The sequence below is a fragment of the Myripristis murdjan genome, chromosome 24 (genome assembly GCF_902150065.1).
Source record: "Myripristis murdjan chromosome 24, fMyrMur1.1, whole genome shotgun sequence".
Classification (NCBI taxonomy): domain Eukaryota; kingdom Metazoa; phylum Chordata; class Actinopteri; order Holocentriformes; family Holocentridae; genus Myripristis; species Myripristis murdjan.
Genome location: NC_044003.1, coordinates 25,145,359 through 25,160,801, shown reverse-complemented (window position 1 = coordinate 25,160,801; position 15,443 = coordinate 25,145,359). Strand labels below are relative to the sequence as shown.

General features: G+C 42.4%; 1 protein-coding gene across 1 annotated transcript in view; it reads left to right on the top strand.

The window, feature by feature from the left end:
* Positions 1-4,051: 4,051 nt before the first annotated feature.
* syndig1l (synapse differentiation inducing 1-like) overlaps positions 4,052-15,443 on the top strand; it is a 38,253-nt gene continuing 26,861 nt past the window's right edge. The window contains exon 1 of the mRNA XM_030047952.1: positions 4,052-4,402. The gene's annotated coding sequence lies outside the window, so the exon portion shown is untranslated. The remainder of the gene's footprint in view (positions 4,403-15,443) is intronic.

Sequence of the window (15,443 nt, the reverse complement as noted above, 5' to 3'; positions counted from 1 at the left end):
TCTCCCATTTTGTTTGTTGGGCGGACAAAAAGCTTGTTTGAAAGGCTGCTTCTGTGATCTACTCTCATCCTCATTGTAAAAGCCCATGAATGTTTAAACACAGAACAATCCCAAACATGGATGTGATTCCATTTAAATTACTGTGACAAATGGCTTGAATTTAAACTGCCCTGCATTTATTTGGGAAAAAAAAAAAAAGAAGAGCAAGAGCCAGAGAGAGAGAGAGAGAGAGAGAGAGAGAGAGAGAGAGAGAGAGAGGAAAAACTACTAAATAGTTTCAGTTGATTCAGGAACTGTGAGTGCTAAATTCATGAGGTTGAGAATTGTGGTTTTTATGGCATAAAGAAACATGGACGCCGATTCAGTCTCTTTTCACAGCTTGAGGTTCTCTGTCAGTGTGCAGCATTGGTCTGCAGTAAATTGAACACAGCTGTTCAGGATCCATGCAATAGCTGATTTTATGTGATTGGCGTTGTTCATCTTACCCTCTGCAGAGGGCTCGGGGGGAATATGGAAATTGCAAAAACATCGCTCCTTTTTACCTACCTTTAGCTTGGTATCCTGCTTTGCCACATACAAACCATCCGCATTTCTGCCTGAGCTGCATTATATACAAAAAAAAAAAAAAAAAAAAAGGCTGTCATCTTCTTTCAAGCAAAAACAGAATGGACACATTGTTTTTTAAAGCATAATGCACACATTCTTATAGAACTGGTTATTGTTATTCTGACTTGAAACTTTGATTTCTACACATAAAAAGATTTTGCATATTGTTATCATTTTAGGCAGAATTCTATCCATCATGTCTTTTTATACAACAAAATATGTTGACAGGCCCTGCTTTGTTTTAGTATTTGCATTTTACCTTGCCATTAGGACATTTTTCTCAATGCATTTATTGCAGGGCTGCTAATTGAATATGGCACAAAGCAACAGCCATATAACAGTGCTGTTATTCAGCACAACCACCTTGAGGTAACAAACAAAATTTAATGTTTAAATACAATAAATGAGTCGGCCTGTCATTTTGTCAGCAGTGATTTTTCGCATTTAATCGGTCTATGAAATGAATCTGACCATGTGTAACAGTTGCTACATATTAATGATGGGTGATAAGGTGCATTTCTTTGAAGCTTAATGCTGGATGGCATTGTGTGTCGCGATTTTGAGAGGTGCATAGTAGTTGTGGCATTATGCTGAAAACACTTATTGCATCAGCTCAATGTAATAAGACAGCAACAGTATTATGTTTATGATCACTGTATTCTAATGCTTACCAACCAGCATGGTGGTTTATATCTCATGTGGATGGTCTGGCATCACCTGCTTTATCCCTCCAAGAGATAGCATTGCATTGGCACATCTATGTAGAAGAAACTCGACAATTTTATTTTCATTTTGTGGCTCATTTGTATTTTCTTCTGTTCTCATCAATTCAGAGGTAAGACTGACTTGAGGTGTTGTAACCCTTGAGTGTGACGGTGTAGAAAAGCCTGCACCCTTCCAAACTCATTTGGGAGCAGGGCTGTGAAGGTGACGGATGCAGGCGAGAGCAAACGTAGAGAAAAGGTGGGAGGGGGGCATGGCTTTATGGCGACAAGGCACTTCAGGCTTTCAAGAATTCTCTACATGAATCTGCCATTATCCCAGCGTGCCTGTCTCCTGTCTCGAAACAGGCCTGTGCGCCGCTGAGCCCAGGGATATTAATTTGCAGCCCTAATGTTCTGTGGCAAAGGAATTGAAGTCATCTCAACACAAACAAATTGGATCTTGCAGCTCATCTGCGATGCAAGGCATACCTGCAGGTGGTGAGCAGAATGACCTCCTCCAACAAGCTGAGGAGGAGGCGGCTGAAGTCAGTGGCACGACTGTGGGGCAGTGGTCAAGCCGGGTTCAAAGAGACCTGATGAGACGAGAGAGGAGAGTGAAAGGCGGAACGGAGAAATGGAGAAAAGATGTGTGTGATGTCTCTTTTTGTCCTCGGATTGGACTGCAATGATGCTGTGTGGATCAGGACTGTGGTAACAACCTGTAATGTGAAATAAAGTTGATATTGAGTGTGGGAGGTAAGATATAACAGCAAGGAGGAAGAGAAGAAGAGATTGGATCACACTAAACATTAAGTGAAAGAGACAAAAAGAAAGAGAAGATAAAAGTATGGGATGAGGCGAGAGGGGGATTCAACAATAGTGCCGATATGGAGGCAAGATCAGTGTTTCAGAACAGTAAGGCTATTATACAGCCTGTCAGAAACACCTCCCTTTACTCTTGCCCTCTCCTCTCTCCCCTGTTGTCTGTCCCCTGGTCATCCTCAACAATGATCACTGCAGCTACAAGACAATGTTTGATCCTCCCACCTTGCGGTTATTGTTGATCGCCTTTTTTTGTGTCCCCCCCTCCCTCTAGCACAGGCACAGGTTTAAATGCCAAACTTGCCATATACAGTACATGAAAGGAGGGACGTGTCAATACCTCAAATCCCTCACTACAAACGTGAGACCTTTTTTCCTTCACAGATCAAAATGACAAGACTGTGGCCAGGGCTCCACTTTGGTGCATCAGGAGCTGTAAAAGAAGATTTAGATCCCAGGTAATGATATGGGATTTCAAACCCGGCGCAGCGCTCCCTTTGAAGTTCATTCACTTAAGTGAGCCATTTAAACTTCACATTAACCTCACAGAGGCTGTCTTGAACTTTGAATAATGCTGGTCCTTTAACAGTAGGAATAGAAACCAGGCTCATGGAGGAGTTATGTCCTATAAATCAGAAATGGAGTTTTTTTTTTTTTTTTTCTATTATTATTAGTTTAATCTTTTAAGGAACTGGCTTTATCAAAAATTTAACAGGCACTGTTTACCATCAAACCACGACCAGTGTCAAAACAGGCGTGTCAGTTCTGGCTTAATAAATATAATCATATAAGCTTTTGAAATGATAAATACCAGGAAAAACGATTTAGCCTGTTTTTTTCTCAGCACATCTATTAAATAGATATCAGATAATATAATAACGGTACATCTGTGAAGCACGGATTATCTTTGACACGTAAATTTACACAGATCACAGCCCTTCAACACAGCAGTAATAAACTGCTGCGCCCTCCCCACTTTTCATTTCTCCTCACAGCAATAATAGAATTTTCTATCATCACTTCATATTCTGTCAGTGATGTTTTTTTTTTTTTTTTTTTTTTTTTTTTTTTTAATCCCATTCTCCTAAACGATAAGAACCCCATTTAATCTATTACTTTAACTTCTGGGTCATATAAACTCCCCAGAAATATAGCTAAAAAAGATGATGATGTGCCCGGACTATGCAATAAATGTGCAATGGGAGCAAGTAATAGAAAATAACAGTTTCCTGAGTAGCTTTCATACTGCAATGCATCTTGAGCATTTTGAGCAGTGGTGATTCTATCAAAATGATTTCTCAATATTATTATCTAAAGCCTCCTATAAGCTGATCAATTCCACTAAAACTGAATTACTATAAGCAGCTGGAGTGACCCAGCTTGGTGCTGATTGTTAAGGGGTAGCTGGCCGTTATTGTAACCAATTTGTACTAATCATAGCAGCACACACGTCATTGGTTCACTCACTGTAATTGTAATAGCTATAGAGGGGTAGTCTACCTTTACACTGGCTAATTGCCTTGCAAGTCTAACTCACGCGAGATGACAGCCCACTCTCTGGAGAAATCACTGGGCCATAATAATCCTATTCAGTTCTATTTAGTGGCGATCATATTCTAGTGTAATAAGGTTTTTACACTGGTAGCCTATAGCCCATGGCATGGTTCCAACATGTTTTAGCCTATAGGAGTCTTTTCAAGTGTGATGTCCTTAGTGAGTTACAAACTGTCCGGGCTTCTGGTGACCCGTCGGACACGGCTGGAGGCAGTTTCTTGCTAGGGATCATTTACAAGAAGGATGCTCTAAGAATTGTGAAGTAGGCTGGTGTGAAAGTACACGCACGCAGGGAGGGTGGACGCTCTGCGCACGCAGGGAAGCCTATTGAGCTGCTCTCCTCCTCTTCCCTCCTCCGCGTCTGCCTCTCTGATCCACCCCACACCGGGACTGATCTGTGAGGGAAGCTGTTTTAACTTTCCAAAAAGGCAACGCGGCAACGTTTATGTCGACTTTCATGCCACCCTATTCAACAGAGCCTTCTTTTTTAAAGAGGGGGAAGACTGCGAGGCAGCGGCGGCGGTGTTTGGCGAGCGGAAACCTGTGAAAAAATCCACAGAAGTGGCGGTAGGCTGTGTCCACAGATGATAAAGTCTCCAAAATGTTCAGTGTTTTTCTTTGGGCGATACCATCAGCACCCCTGCCATAATGCACAGGCGAAAACAAGCGAGTCGTTGCGTCTGCCAAACAATATTTGGACTGACAAGAACTCAAAGGTAAGACATTTGACAGCAGTGCCGTCCATTAACGGCATAGCAGTGTCTTTTCCTGAAGTTGCAGGCTTTCTACATTATATAGTGTTAGTAAATAAGTGGCTTTTGTTTCCTCTGACTTGGCTGAGTGTTGTGTTGCGCGGGGTCGGTGTTGTTGCGTGGCAGATTGTCTTTTAAAGAATGCTGCTCTTAGAAATAGTCCAACAATGCACATGTTTCAGTCTCTGTATTGATCAGATGTAAGTGGGGAGGTGGAGCACTGCAATGTGTGCGCTGTGATGGAGGAGCGTGTTGTTGATGAAGAACTCTGCGCACAGTTTCCACCTGCAAACAAGTGCCGGAGCTCAGCATTTCCTCCCTTTTTTGTTCCTCCACATCACGTCTTTTTGAGCGAGGTGTGCTTTTCAGGCATGAAGTGGTCTGAGTGAGCTTCTTTGTAGCAGCGACACTGATTGTTTATGATATCAAACACAACTGAGTGATTACACGGACACTGTGCATTGCAAACATCATTGCCTCCCTCCTAACCAAGAGAAAAAATAACGCCGCCCAGTTAGAAAATCGGCACAGTGCGTGGATTTCAGCGAATTTTATTTATCCTCTTTCATTTCTTTGGAGAGTATGTGCATTAATTCGTTGTTTAATGTGCAAACACAGATAATTGTCTCATGAAAAATGTAGTAGTTTGGGTAAAATCCAAGGCATGTGCAAGTCTGCACGCTCTCTAGCTCTCTAGCTCTCCATTCTCTCAGTCACTCATGCACACGCACACACACACACACGCACAGCCATCAATCCCCACCTTTTCTCTCTGATCTCCTTCAGATCTACCACTGGTGCCTAAAACAATTGGGATTGCACCGTTGAAGTCAGGTCTGATCACTGCTTGAATTCCAGTCCTAACAGATGAGCCGGGGAAACTTAACTGAAAGGGTGGCTGGTTGATCACAATTAATTTTTTTTTTTTTCAAACAAATGTAGACCTAATCCACCACACCGCTCCAGTAAACAGCGAGATGGGAATTTTAACAAAGCACATTCAGGCATGAACGTGAGGGCCGAAAAACAAACTGAATCCCGGTGTTAATGTCATGCGGCTATAATCAATGGACAGTGTAGACAAGTCAGTCAGAGGCTGCCTCTAAGTAACAACCCCCTGTAGCAACAGCATCCACGTGAATGGGTGCTATTTATTGACAGCATCCTCCCTTTGAATTATTCACAGGCTGAGGCTGAAATTTCCAATAGAAGATTTACACGTCAAGGAACACTTTAAATCATCTGATGGAGGTGAGGAAAACAGTAAGCCAAGTGATAAGAGTGAAGCACTACACGGAAGGAGACAAGGTTTCGGAGGTGGAATCTGCACCCCTTGGAAGGCATCATGCTTTAATGTTTTATCAGCTCCACAGATAGACATGAGACACAGGGGTTAGACCATCAGCAGTGGCTGGCGACAAAGGAATGAAATTCAGATTAAGTTCAAGTGGATTATGACATTTTGCACAGTTTCCTTTGATGATAATAGTTCCTAAAAGGATCAGTCAACACGGTGCTAAGCCAATTACTCACTTCATCCTTGCTGTTGCTTAATCTTTCAGCGGACTTTCATCTGCTAAGGCCAGGGGTGGGGTGCACTGTCAAATTTACTTAGGGATTCATTTGCATTTTATGTATTGAGTAAATTATCTCCATACCTTCTCATGAACCAGTCTGGATCGGTGAAAATCAGTAAGCACCTGGCATTCTCTTATTATATATACCAAGCACCAGCCACTCTTTCACAAACAAAATCACAGAATACAAATTTTCCACTGCGACTTCAAACTTTTCGGGAGCAAATCTCCAAGTGTGCAGTATCTGGGAAAAGCTCTGAGGCACCGCCAGGATAAAGAAGATTGGTAAACATGGCCGACAGATAAGACACAGTGGTTGTGGTGGTGGCATTTTAAACCATCACCGCTGCTGCATGGCTGAGGTGGAGGAAGTATTATTTGCTACCGAGCATCGCCATGGTTTTATCTACTTAAAAAATTGCACAAACAAAATTGAGATTTCTAAACGTTCTGAACTAGAAGCAGCTCTATTCATATTGATTTAAATGAAATAAACAGAGGTAATTGCTGAGCTCCAGTGTCCATTCTATCCGTTCTAGCTCTATGTGGCTACATCGCCATTGTTTTTAATAATAACACCTCAGGCATGTGCATCAAAGCATACAAATGAATTAACAGGGCTAGGCTGCATAATGATAAGTGCTCATTTACATATGTGTAGGCATTAGTAACAAATACAGTGAAAATGATACAGGAGAAGTGATACTTTCTTAATGAGCACATGGTCCACTTAGCAAGCAACAGTGTGGAGGGAATGACTGACTTAACTCAAGGCCTCATTACAGTCAGTGCCCCTCAGTTAACACATATAAACTAAATTCCAGTGTAAGCAAAGGTTAGATGCTTGAGTCAATGACTTAGGCATAGCTACACAGGTTGTGTAGATGTAGCTTGAAGTAGTGTTGGTTTTCCACTACTTTTGGCGGGAACTAGAAATGTAACTAATTACATTTGCAGATGAAATAACACAATTACAATTATTGAAACTGAAATGGTCTCGTGACTTGATACTTTTGTTGATAGCAGACAAACGCAACCTATTTCCTGGATTTTCACCTGATCTTATGGCGATGCCACTGACAGCTGAGGCAAATTTGAGCTTTCTGTCTGGGAAATATGAACATTACTTCCCCCTCCTTGAGATCAAGGACACAAATATGGTGGTGAGTTGTAATTTACTGCATGTGCAGGGGTGAGGACTGTCCACATCACAGAGTAGTAATTCTACTTTTCTGAAGCACCTAGTAAAACAACACCCTTTTACAAAGCTAATCATAAAAGACCCCAGTGCTTGCTGCACTCACCAAGGAGGAGCCACTGCATCCAAACAGCTAGGGATTGATTTTAAACCCAGTGTGCTCAGTCTGTTAGCCAGGCAGAACTAAACAGACTGATTGCCAGGTCTGTTGTCCAAGACAGACAACCTATTTCAACAGCTGAGTCCATTGCCTTCAGACAATCAATTAGTTAAATAAGAGTGACAAATAACCATTTTGTGCAGAGAATTGAAAGAAAGAGAATTGAAGCAGATACTTAAAAGAATCACAAAAGTTTCTTTCCTTTGTAACTAATTACTTTAATATGCAGTAATTGCCAAAGTAATTTAATTACTTTAGACAGAAGTAACTAGGTAGCTATATATAACTGCTAATTTTCAGTAACTTGCACAACACTGACTGAATAGGAAGGCAGAATAAGTAGGATTTGTTGGTTGCAGTTTGTAAACATAACAATAAGAGCTGGCTCCTGCTTCCTGACTAACTGCACCTACCTGCCCAGTAGAAAACAGGCCAGCACGGCGTTGCTCTTCATCCTCATCCTCTCCTTCAGTTCTCACCAGCGAGTGAAAGTCAACCTCAGATTCGTTCTCGCTGTCTGCTTGGCATTATGCCTTGGTACATTTCCTGTTTTTGCAGTCTGCATCTGTGATTTTCATAGCTTCCTGTTGGATATCATGCTGTCCAAAGCCCTAAGTTCACCAAAACAAGAAAATCCAAGCAGATGGCAAGGTCTCTGCAGATACACACACTACCACACACTTCTAGTGGCTCTTAAGTGATGAATGAGACGGATCGTTTTTGTATGAGTCTGTACATTACAGGAGAATTGTACTCATTCTGCCTTTAAAAAAAAAAAAAAAAAAAAAAAAGCAGCTGGTTCATTAAAATTTTGTCTGTCTATTCTGCTGGAACGCTCATCTGTCTGTCTGCTCTGTAGATATGACACACCAAACTTTCTGTGGCTGTCGCGAAACAGCGCACGCAGCATGTGCACAACTTTTATCTCCCATCTGTCATTGCTTTTGTACATTGGTATTCAGCCGCCTCTCACAGCGGCGGCCTCAAGGCCCGGCTGATAATACCCGCTCTCGGCTCCAGGGTGAGAGGTCTGAGGTTGATTGGCAACGGGCTGACACAGGGAAATAGAGTGTGCTGACTGGAGTCTAATGGGGTTGAAACACACAGATATATCAGTGTGGCTGGCATGTTAGTGATGCCACAGTCTCATTCTTACCCTCCTGCACCTGCACGCTTACAGGTTGTTCGCTAATCTATTATCCCCTTGTCAGACACCCCTGGGCTGTCTTACACAACAGACAACAGCACCGCAGCATGGCACACAGGCATGCTCTTGTGGGATCTCCTGCATTCCGAGTTGTTTTGCTCACCACAGCATTTCTCTGCCTCATTCCCTCGATGATGTATTTTTTTTATATATATATATATATATATTTTTTTTTTTTTTACCTCCTAGCCCTTACTTTCTACCAACATGTCCAAATTCACTCAACTAGACAAACACACAAAAGTATGATCTCTCTTTCTCCCACCCACTCTGTCCATACAAACATACATCCTCCACCCACGCGCATAGCTATGTTTATTTCTATGACATTCATCCCCACTGGTTCTGAGGTGTCCTACATTGCTTGGTTCACAGACTTAGTTTATTCACACTTCCCATTTTCCAAATTCCCATTTCCCTGAACAAAAACCTGCACCTACAACACAGGACCCTATTTGGAAGCATGACAGCCCAAAAGATTTTGCAGTCTGTCCCTAAATAATGACTTGAAAAGGAAAGCAGGAAGGCTGCGTCTGCTTGTTAGTATTGGCAGATAGTAGGAGTGGCACAGCGGCAGATAGGGGAAAGCATGTGAATGGGTGTATGAAAGGCATTTGAATACTTAGCTCACACCACAGGCTCTGCATTATACCTGCCCGACATGCATGACGGCCCTTGCATCTTGCTTTTCAAACCATGTCTTTCCATGATTTCCAGTTCATTAGCATCAATCTTTTGGCAGTACCTAATGAGCAAATTTATGCACTGGTTGGCAGCTTCTATCTCAAGTCACTTGTTATTGGTAGAGCTGCTATTTATCAAAATTGACACATTACCCTCAAATCCCATCGCCCAAAGAGGATGTCACTGATTGTCCCATTTCCGCTTCTCTGGCGTCACTCCACTTTTCTTTTTTTTTCGTTTGCCTTATTGAGGGGTACACAAATGTTGGAGGCGATTTTTCCATTCCACACATTCCACCATCTGCCATTGTGAGAAACGTGTAATGCTTTCACTCTCTTTGTAAGAGCAGTGTTTTCTGCTGTTTGTTTATGGTAATAATATTACTGCATCAGAATGTGGTACTCATTTATTGAGCACATTTAACATTAGAAGGCGAAGTTCTTTAGTAGAGAACAAACTTTGTTGTTGTTGTTACTGACATCCATTGAAACCTTTGAATAAAAACCAAACAAACATTGAAATAAATATATAATAGCAATAGTTTCTCATTGCAACCCTTAAGGGAGGTCAAAGCGCAGGTTCAGCTACAGATCAGCACACTTGGCACCAGCAGGGATTCAGCATCTTGCTCCAGGGTAAAGACGCTGCCCTGTGTTGAGGGAAAGCAGATGGAACTTGAAGTCTCTTACTTTGCCCCAGAAGAGCAGCAGACAGAGTTTAACACAACAGGTAGAGCGTCCTAAGTGGACAGCAACTTCAGCACCTTTTCACCTTTTACTTTCCACTCGTATTTGCTCTCGGCAAAGTGCCTCCATAGCCAAACTACTCATCCTCTCAGTTAATTGGCTCAAGAATCACATGAGTTTGGATCTCAGGAGCTGTAAACCAAAGGCATCATTGGTTTGGAACAATATCAGCATGTTGAGATGGAGTAGGTCAGGTGAGGAGAAACCCTGAGAACTCTGTTGGATGTCCTGTGCTTCAGGAAGCCTGAGAGCACGGGGGCTTTGTACTTTATTCATGGCTCAGAAACCAAGGAATTTATAGCAAACAAAGAAAATACATTGAAAAGCAGTGCAAAAGATATGAAGGATCATTTGGTGTAAGTGGAGGGAGATGAGGCTGGGCGAGGGAGGCAAACAGAGACACCAACATGGATTGGAAGAGTTCAAGAAAGTAAGTGATCACATTCAAGGAGGATTGGAAGAGAAGTGATGCAGTGGCACGTACATGGGAGATAAGGTGTTTGTGGGCAAGGAGGAGGAGTGATAACACACTGGATAGCCAACCAGTTGCTTCTTTTTGAGACTGATCCACTGGGATTTTGGTGTGCTATCCTCATAGTATTTTCCATTTCATTGAACACATCATTGCATGGAGCTTAATGAATTAAGATGTCCAAAGTGGTGGGACATATGGTCTTGATGCTCCATCACCTCTCATTAGAGCTCTGAGGAACGCCTCCTGTATGAAGAGAATGTGTGATCTTCCCTGATGACTGTATGGTATAAAACTTAAAAGAAACTCTGTATTATAAGGTGTTGTTTTCTGATGCTGAATTAGCAGAGGCTTCCATCCAAGGTTGAATAAGTATGCTGGTCCTCCGCAGGATGATTATTGTGCACATTATTAATCTCTGAACCAACAAGCTGTTATCCATAGCCAAACTCCACGCTGCCAGTTTGAATTATGAATTTTCACGTTGCCCTCCATTGACAATAACCTTCGCTCTCTGCATCTCACAGTATTGCAGTAAGCCAGCCGTACACAATTGGGTCAGGGCCTCAAGAAATAATCTCCTTTTGGTATTTCTATTTTAATCGCAGATTAATCACATAGAGGTTAAAGGTGGCAAATGAGACACAGAATTCATGTAGCCTATAGGTTGTTTTGATCCCCTGATCGAGACTGGAAAACATGACTGGCAGTCATGAATGTGAGAACAAGTTAGGCTGATTTGCAACATAATGATAATTTTAATAATTCTTACGTACAGTAGGCATGTGTTAGTAGAGCTGATCGATGCCTGTAAATCTGATTTATAGGCCAGTCTGGCACCACATAGTCATTCTTTTGTGGTAGCAGTTTAAGTTAATGCATACAGAACCCCTGATTATCTCTGCATTGTATTGGACATCAGGTGTTATCAGCCCCATGTACACTATATTACCAAAAGTATTCGCTCACCCATTCAAATGATCAGAATCAGGTGTCCTAATCACTTGGCCTGGCCACAGGTGTATAAAATCAAGCACTCAGGCATGCAGACTGTGAAACAAGACATTTGTGAAAGAATGGGCCACTCTCAGGAGCTCAGTGAATTCCAGCGTGGAACTGTCATAGGATGCCACCTGTGCAACAAATCCAGTCGTGAAATTTCCTCGCTCCTAAATATTCCACAGTCAACTGTCAGCTCTATTATAACAAAATGGAAGCGTTTGGGAACAGCAGCAACTCAGCCACGAAGTGGTAGGCCACGTAAAGTGACGGAGAGGGGTCAGCGGATGCTGAAGCGCATAGTGCAAAGAGGTCGCCGACTTTCTGCACAGTCAATTGCTACAGAGCTACAAACTTCATGTGACCTTCAGATTAGCCCAAGTACAGTACGCAGAGAGCTTCATGGAATGGGTTTCCATGGCCGAGCAGCTGCAGCCAAGCCACACATCACCAAGTGCAATGCAAAGCGTCGGATGCAATGGTGTAAAGCACGCCGCCACTGGCCTCTAGAGCAGTGGAGACGCGTTCTCTGGAGTGATGAATCACGCTTTTCCATCTGGCAATCTGATGGACGAGTCTGGGTTTGGAGGTTGCCAGGAGAACGGTACATTTCAGACTGCATTGTGCCGACTGTGAAATTTGGTGGAGGAGGAATTATGGTGTGGGGTTGTTTTTCAGGAGCTGGGCTTGGCCCCTTAGTTCCAGTGAAAGGAACTTTGAATGCTTCAGGATACCAAAACATTTTGGACAATTCCATGCTCCCAACCTTGTGGGAACAGTTTGGAGCGGGCCCCTTCCTCTTCCAACATGACTGTGCACCAGTGCACAAAGCAAGGTCCATAAAGACATGGATGACAGAGTCTGGTGTGGATGAACTTGACTGGCCTGCACAGAGTCCTGACCTGAACCCGATAGAACACCTTTGGGATGAATTAGAGCGGAGACTGAGAGCCAGGCCTTCTCGACCAACATCAGTGTGTGACCTCACCAATGCGCTTTTGGAAGAATGGTCAAAAATTCCTATAAACACTCTCCTCAACCTTGTGGACAGTCTTCCCAGAAGAGTTGAAGCTGTAATAGCTGCAAAAGGTGGACCGACATCATATTGAACTCTATGGGTTAGGAATGGGATGGCACTTCAGTTCATAGTATGAGTAAAGGCAGGTGAGCGAATACTTTTGGTAATATAGTGTATATACATCAGTAGGGGCCTACTGCACCACTTTTAAAGTGATAGTTTGAATTCTTACCCATGTATCAGTATTTGCTGCTGTGCGTGAGTGTATTACATCCACCAGGTTTGGTCCGTTAAGTCCTTCCATATCGCAAGAGCGAGAGCTTCACTGGGAGTGTATTGCTCCAAAATTCATGGAGTAGATGAAGACTGGAAAACAACATGATTTTGAGCGGCGACACAATTGGTTTTCTTCAACCAGCTGAAGCATTTTCCACTGTTGCACCGTCTTGCCTGACGTCTTGCCACGTGATGTGCGAAATGCATTGTGGGATTGCTTGGGAACAAACAGCAGGACAGCAGTGGGATCACTGCTGGCAAATGCAATGCAGGCAGATAGAGTGTTTACCACTGAGAGTACAGAGCGGAGTCTTCCAGCAGGAGAGTTGATCAGGTAGCTGATCAGATTGTGGCCTTATAAATGCTGTTTATTTATCGGAGCACTTTTGTTCTTTTCTTCTCTTTCATTTTCTTTTCTTTTCCTTTCTTCATTTTCTTCTTTATTATTTTACTCTTTGTGTGAAGTGGGACTGCTGTGCTGAAACAAACTTCAAACTAAGAAACTTCTCTCTCTCTGGCAGAGTTGAATGTCTCAGGTTGATGGTGTCTGACAGGCACTGTTTCACCACTGATAATATAATGTACCTCTTTAATGTTCATAGTAGTCTGTAGGACTTGATGACTGCGTGCTTCTTTAGACTTCTTTAGAATACATGAATAAATAAAATAACTAAATAAATAAATAACCATTGACCCTGGACCCTAGACCTGCTCTGCACATAAAGCCATGTTGTGATGTTTTCACCTCAAAAGACGGCAGATGTACTAATGAATTCCTTTCACTGGTTCCTTTTGTCACAGCTGCAGAAATATACATTAAGGAAATTAATAAAAAATCAAACCTGAAAACAATTTGCATGAAATACATTTCTCCTCCTCTGTATGGCTTTTTATTTTGTTGTTTTCCAGCGATGCCAGACAGACATGATATTGAATTTGTTGATGGATTTATTTCAAAAGTGTTGGCACAGCTCACAGGTTCACTAAATGACATGCAGAGCCAGGTTCTTATGAACTTGGATTTCACCCTCAGCTCAGTCGTAGGCCTATAATCTTTGTCCGGTTCACCCAAATGAACCAAATACTCCAGCTGCAGTTTGGCTTGAAGTCTATTCCAGGTAGAAGGAGCTGCGCACCTCAAGGCCCTCCTGCCAAGCAGAGACTTCAGATACAGAGAGTGAGAACAGGTCACAGGAACGTGAGCTGGAACTGCTCTGCTGCTGCTGTTGTTGGTATTTATGTGCAGAGATGGAAGCGAGGCAGGCCAAGAATCACCTGCAAATGAATGTGAGCCAGTGTGTTTGCCTCCATTAGATAATAAAGGCCAGTTAGTCTTGGCTTACAGAGCACAGTGATGCATGAGAGCTTTACAGCCACTCACAAGCATCAGCGTGCTATGATAGACCAGATCTAACATAATCAGAAAATGATGATGATGTCATTTCTTGCTGAGATCTGTACCAGAAACATGTTTTTTTTTTTTTTTTTTTTTCCAGGTCTGGAGAATCTGATTTGTAGGCCAAGGCTTTTCTGTAGCACCACAGTCATTTATAAAGCTGTTTTTGTAACATTTTATTTAAATAAATAAATAAATAATGTGGCTCATGCAATCTGGACTCTGCAGTTGGCCAAACTGTGATCTCAAGAACATTTTAGATGAATTGCTCTCGTCAGAGGAACCAGGGCCTCCTGTCCAAATCTGAGTAGTATGCAACATTTACTATCTGAAAGCTTAGGTGAATGGTGTTTTAAGAAGGAAACTCATACCTACTGTGAGTAAACAGCACATCTTTCTTGTAATCGACTTGAATTAGTCACGGTCCTCGCAAAGTGTGATGGAGAAGTCAGGGGCTCTGAAGCAGCCAGTCACTGCACCACTGTGATCACATAATGAAACATGAGAGATAAGTGTTGTGTTATTATCAGCCTGTTCAGGATTTGGTTATTAGAACCATGTCGGCTATATAGCTGTATAATCAGATATCTATTTAGCTATATAGCGTTTTCCACAAAGTCCTGTATGTATGTGGTTGGTGCTGGCAAACTAATGTCAACTAGTAGGACTAATCTGTTTACATACTGTGTATTGTCTTACACGTTTTTGATACAAGAAAAGCACCTTAGCAGACATTTTTGCACTATTGCTTTTATTTTATGTAGTGATTCTACTCTCATAATAGATTATCAGCTTGTCAGTATTTGGATATTGTGGCTAAAAGTTCAGCAAATGTCAGACTGATTTCCCCATAAACATCAACAGGAGACAGAAAGGCATCACCATGGAAGACTTCAGTTTCCTGACCCTGCTACTTGTGTAGTCTGCCCCCACTGTTCCATGTCACCTGATTACCCCAATGTAGTGATAACAAATGAATTGGGTCTATGGAAAACACACAAGTGCATGTGCACACTCCCACACACACACACACACACACACACACAAATATGGTGAAGGTTAATATTCAGTCGCCATTTCAAGTAAATGGCAAAGCTTTGATGTATGGTAGTGCTCTGGGATGTTTGTGTGTGTGTGTGTGTGTGTGTGTGTGTTACTATACGCTCCTAGAGTGAGGATGCAAATTAAAGCTAATTGAAGCGTCTGCAAGGTGAGACTCTTGACAAGTGGGACGTTGTAAAAGTTGTTGCTGCTGCGGGAGCGACAGCTAAA